Below are 6,000 nucleotides of genomic sequence, written 5' to 3' on the forward strand. Positions count from 1 at the left end.
CCGAGGAGACGGAGGGGGACACGTCTCGCCGCGGCGCCCTGAGTTGGGATTACTCCGAACTTGTTCCGTGGAAAGAGCCTACGGAAGTCCCTGAACAAAGTTGGGAGCAGTTACAAGGTCGCACCTATGCGATAGATACCAGCATCTCGGCCGTAACGGGTATGGCCAAGGGGATTCTAGCCGCGAGATCGAGAATAGTCCAAGGGGATCCTCCTCCTTGGGGCCCCTTGTCCCCGGTGAGTGCAACGAAGGAAGCTTCCGTAAGCGAGCAACCGGGGGCAACTCGAATGCAACAGTTAGAAGCTAAACTGTTGGATATGGAAGAAAGTTTGGCTCATGCCATTCATTTAATTTCGTCAATGGGAGCAGGAGAAAGACTGTCCCCTGAAGAGATGGCGATACAGATAGCAACCCTTCAAAGTGTCATCTCCTATCCGATGGAGGATGTCCAGCAGCGGCCGTTACCCACCGGCGAAGGGGACACCTATCCTGACGAATCGGGGGAGCAACCCAAGGGACTTTCCGCACAACAGGAGATTCCACCAAGGAAGGATGACCCGGTTGAGCCACCCGGAGGGACCCCCACTGAACCTCCTAACCAGGGAGGGGATGCGCCACCAGACGAGAATCCCGTTGAGAGGCCGACGCAAGAGGGAGAAAAGCCAAGTGATACACCGGTGAGACCCCCCCCTACTCCTCCTGTAACGGTCCAGCTGGGCCAAGCGGGAGCGCAAGCGGCTCCATCAGAGGAGGGAGCCCCTCGTCAACCAAGAGATACTGTCCCCGTCGGGCAACTTACGGGGAACGGGTCAACCGCGCCAAGAGGGCAGCCGCTGCTTCCCAGATTAACAACACCCGGAGGGGCAAGCCCGCGCGGCCTTCTACCCGCTCAACCCTCGCCGCTGCGGACCCTCTCACCTCGACCGCAGCTCATACCGTTGCAGCAGCCCCAGGACCAGCCCGTTTTACCACCCCCGATCCAACCGGGACGGCCTGCACCACTACGACACCTTCAACCCCCTCCTCAGCGGACGATTTCCACTCTACCACACCAACCTCCTCCACCTCGACAGCTACCACCAACGCCTCCCGTGTTACCAGCCAGACCGAGACTGCCGCCTCCCGCTCACCTGCCCCTGCAACCTCCGGCCCAACCGAGACCAACCCCGACACCGCAACCACGACAACCCGCACAGCCAGCTCAACTCCAGCCGGCACCGCTTGTTCAACCGCCACCAGTACAGCCGGCACCGTTGCCCCGACCGAGACTCCAGTTACCTCCTCCTGTGCCTCAGGAGCGACTAAGACTGCCAATGGACTTTTACCCAGCGCCCGCTCCAAGACAGGAACTCCCGATGGGTTGGGTGAAGCTAGAAGCCACCTTCGATGGGGATCCATCCAAATTGGGATTTTTCTTAGTCCAAGTGGTACAGTTTTTCAACCGTTGGGGACACCTCTTCGGCAGTGAGGCCAGTCAAATCGAACATCTTGGATCTCGTTTGCAGGGCAAAGCAGCAGACTGGTATGTAGGACTATACAATGTCGGGGCCCCAGAACTCGATACTCTCCAGGGGTTGGTGGATGCTATCCGAGCGCAATATGAAGACCCCTTAGAAGAAACTAGGGCCCGAACAGAATTGCAAGCCATCAAACAAGGTGGCATGTCAGCAAGAGACTATGTCACAAAATTCCGGCAATTAGCAGCCAAGTGCCCTAGGCGTGAGGAGTCCACCAAGATTATTCTGTTCAAACAAGGCCTTAACCCGAGACTTTTGGACAGAGCCCTCATGCAAGACAATCCCCCCACGCTGTTAGGGTGGATCCAACTTGTTTGCGAAGTAGAGAATCGCATTTTGGAAGTCCGTTTGGTTGAACAACAACAACAAACGGGACAAAGAAGACCATTAACCTTACAGAGGGGAGCACGGGGAGCTAGCTACGCCACCCGTGGAGCGAGAGATGCTAGATGGCAACAAGGGCTGTGTCTGCAATGCGGACAGGCTGGTCACTTTGCAGCACAATGCCCTTACCGGCCTGTGCAAAGACCTCCGCTCCAATTACGGCGTCCATCCCTTGCTCCGTTTCCTACGCTCCAACGCCCGACTCCAGCACCACGGGCGAATAGAGGCCGCGGCGCTTCCCAAAGGCCAGCCTCAGAGAGAGGGTTGGAAGCGGAAGAAGTTATGGAATACGATCCCGCTTCCCCAATCGCAGAAGCCAACCCAGAAAGTCCCCAGTCGGGAAACGAAATGGATCTGTCGTAAAAGGACCCAAACGACAGATCCACCCTAAGCCCGTCCCTACACGGAACCGGCCGCCTGGGTCCATCTTATTCATGCCAGTGACTTTAATCAACCCAGAGAGGAAGATGCACATTCGGGTGCAAGCTCTTATTGACTCGGGCTGTTCAAGAGACATCATTGCCCCTGCTCTAGTCAATGGACTAGTTCTGCCAACTCGGGATCTACAAAATCCAGTAATTTTTGAGCAAATGGATGGTACCAACATGAATCCTGTAACAACTGAAACCATCCCAGTAATCACAGGCATGGGACAACATTGGGAGAAGAGGTCCTTTGTCATCAGCTCTACTGCCAAGTATCCGTTAATTCTAGGCAGTAAATGGCTATGTGATCACAATCCCTACATAGACTGGGCACAAGGATGTATTACCTTCAGTCACACCAACTGTAAAAATCACCGTTGGAATCAAAACTGGGGCGAAGATCCAACTCATAAAGAAATGGCCCTTCTCACCCAAGACGAGGTCAACCAAATACCCGAACCATACTGGCCTTTCCTGAATGCATTCTCTGAAGAGGAAGCAGATACTCTACCCCCGCACCGACGAACAGACTGTGCGGTGGAAATTTTACCCGGAGCCTCACTGCCCAAAGGACGACTCTATCCCATGAGTCTCCATGAACGCGAAGAGCTCCGGAAATTCATTGACACCAACCTCCAACGAGGGTTCATCCGCCCAGCCGCTAGCCCCCACGCCGCTCCAGTCCTCTTCGTGAAAAAGAAGGATGGGGGACTTCGACTGTGCACAGATTTCCGAGGCTTGAATGCAGTGTCCACCAACAACGCCTATCCTATACCGCTCATCCGAGACCTTCTCAACGTCGTGGCCCAAGGTAAGATCTTTACGAAATTAGATCTAAAAGATGCTTACTTCCACGTTCGTATCAAGGCAGGGGATGAGTGGAAAACCGCTTTCAATACGCCCCTCGGACAATATGAATACTTAGTTATGCCTTTTGGTTTGACGGGAGCCCCGTCCGTATTCATGTCCATGATAAACGAAGTTCTACACGAATTTCTGTACAAAGGGGTGGTGGTGTACCTTGATGATGTATTAATTTACTCGGACACCGAGGAAGAACATATTCAAACGGTACGAAAAGTCTTAGCCACCCTAATGAAGAATAAGCTACCTATCAAACTGTCCAAATGTGAATTCCATAAAACCGAACTCACTTACCTCGGGTATTGTATCTCCCAAGAAGGTCTGAAAATGGATCCAGCCAAAATACAGGCGATCCAGGACTGGCAGACACCCACCACCCGTAAAGAACTACAATCCTTCCTGGGTTTTGCCAACTTCTATAGAGACTTCATAGCAAATTTCGCCCAAATCACGCTCCCTTTAACAGACTTACTGAAAACCAAAGATAAAGGGGACCAAGCTAAAAAACCCTCTGCCAAACTACAATGGACCCCCGATTGCCAAACGGCCTTCGATTGTCTAAAAAAGCAATTTGTAACAGAACCCATCCTCTCCCACCCCAACGAGCAATCCCCTTTCATAGTACAGGTCGACGCCAGCGATACGGCGATAGGGGGGGTTTTACTGCAGAAGGGGGAGGATGGTAGGCTGCGGCCTTGTGCATTCTTGTCTAGAAAATTTTCGGAGGCGGAACGGAATTGGAATGTGTGGGAGAAGGAGGCCTTTGCAGTAAAAGCGGCCCTTACTAACTGGAGGCATTGGTTGGAGGGGGCGCGATACCCTTTCGAGGTCTGGACGGATCATAAAAATCTGGAGGCCCTCCGAAGCCCACGCAGACTGAATGCCAAGCAATTGCGATGGGCGGAATTCTTTTCCAAATTCAACTTCACTCTTAATTATCTCCCGGGCAAAACTAACTTTTTGGCAGACGCCCTATCACGCATGCCCCAACATAAGAGCAAACGGGAGGAGACTGTCGACACTGTCTTCTCGCCTACGCAACTTGGGGGCGTGGTGACTACTCGCAGCCGTGCCAAGCAGCCCCTCCCGGCCAACCAAGAGTGGAAATCGAAACTTAAAACTGAAGTGGAGAAGGAGGGGGATAGGGCTCCGCGAAGCAAACTGACCCAATCCCCACAAGGGGATTGGTTAGCCGGGAGCAAGTTTTATGTCCCAGACAGCCTCAGACTGGAAATTTTACGGCGCTGTCATGATGCTCCCACTGCCGGACACTATGGGTATCTGAAAACTTTGCACCTAATCCAAAGACAATTCTGGTGGCCGGGCATGCGCAAAGACATTTCCCAATACGTTAGTTCCTGTCCTGTTTGCCTCAGCGCCAAAACCAGGAAAGGGAAGCCTCCGGGTCTCCTGCAACCATTGGAAACGCCAAACAGACCCTGGGAAGTAATATCCATGGACTTTATCACTGATCTACCTATCTCAAAAGGACATAATTGTATTTTAGTTGTGGTAGATCTGTTCTCCAAACAAGCGCATTTTATCCCCTGTACTACTATACCCTCCGCTCGAAAACTAGCAGATTTGTTTCTAAAACACATCGTAAAATTACATTCTTTTCCGTCCAAGGTGATTTCGGATCGCGGCGGACAGTTCGTTGCCAACTTCTGGCGGGAGCTTTTGAAAATGTTGAATATTGAACAAGGCATCAGTTCAAGCCACCACCCACAAACCGACGGGCAATCCGAAAAAACAAACCAAATATTAGAACAGTTTCTTCGTTGCTACATCAATTTTCAACAAGATAATTGGGTGGACCTTCTCCCTTTGGCTGAGTTCTCATATAACAACAGTGTACACGCTTCGACGGGGGAGGCCCCCTTCAAAATTGTCTACGGAACTCACTTCAATCCCTTCCCGTTGGATGCACCCCCTCTCCATTCCTCTAAATTGCCAGATGTATCTTCGTGGTGGGGGGAGGCGGCGCAGCAATGGACTCTTATTAAGAAACACCTTGAAAAAGCCAAACTGGATTACAAAAAATACGCAGACCGCCATCGTGTGGCCGAATGGGAATTACAACCCGGAGATCATGTGTATATTTCCACAAAAAATCTAAAACTCGCTCAGACAAGCCGCAAACTCGCTCTGAAATTCCTGGGACCTTTTCCTGTGCGCAAGATAATAAATAAAGTAACTGTTGCTGTAACTTTGCCCAAGAACCTGCGCCATGTGCATGATACGTTCCATGTCAGTCTTCTAAAGAAAGCTCCCATCGACAACAAATGGCACGTCAAGGCTCCACCCATTCCAACTTTGATTGACGACCAAATCCACTATGAGGTACAACAAATCTTGGACTCTAAACTCAAACGAAATCAGCTTTTTTACCTCATTAGGTGGAAGGACTTTGATTCTGGTTACGATGAATGGGTGAACTCTGCACATGTTCATGCCCCTAGATTAACCAAAGCTTTTCATACTCGCTACCCATATAAGCCAGGGGGGGATCTGTTTTAAGGGGGGCAGAATGTCAGGTCCAGTGTATATCTAAACTGTACTGACTCCATTTTCTAATGCTTCTAGTGTTTGAGTGTTTTCTTCCCAGGTGCACCAGTTCCCAGGCAGCGTTCCCACCGGAGGAGACTGTTTTGTCTAACACCGTTCCACCAAGCATTGGCCTTGGAGGAGAGCAGCTTCCCAAGACTGAGAGATGTTGTTTTGAGAACTGTGGGGGGAGGCTGATCCAGATGGGATTTGTTACTTTGTTTCCTATGCTTGCTCTTCATTGGTAACAATGATCATGTACC

The sequence above is a fragment of the Eublepharis macularius genome, chromosome 13 (assembly GCF_028583425.1).
Source record: "Eublepharis macularius isolate TG4126 chromosome 13, MPM_Emac_v1.0, whole genome shotgun sequence".
NCBI lineage: Eukaryota > Metazoa > Chordata > Lepidosauria > Squamata > Eublepharidae > Eublepharis > Eublepharis macularius.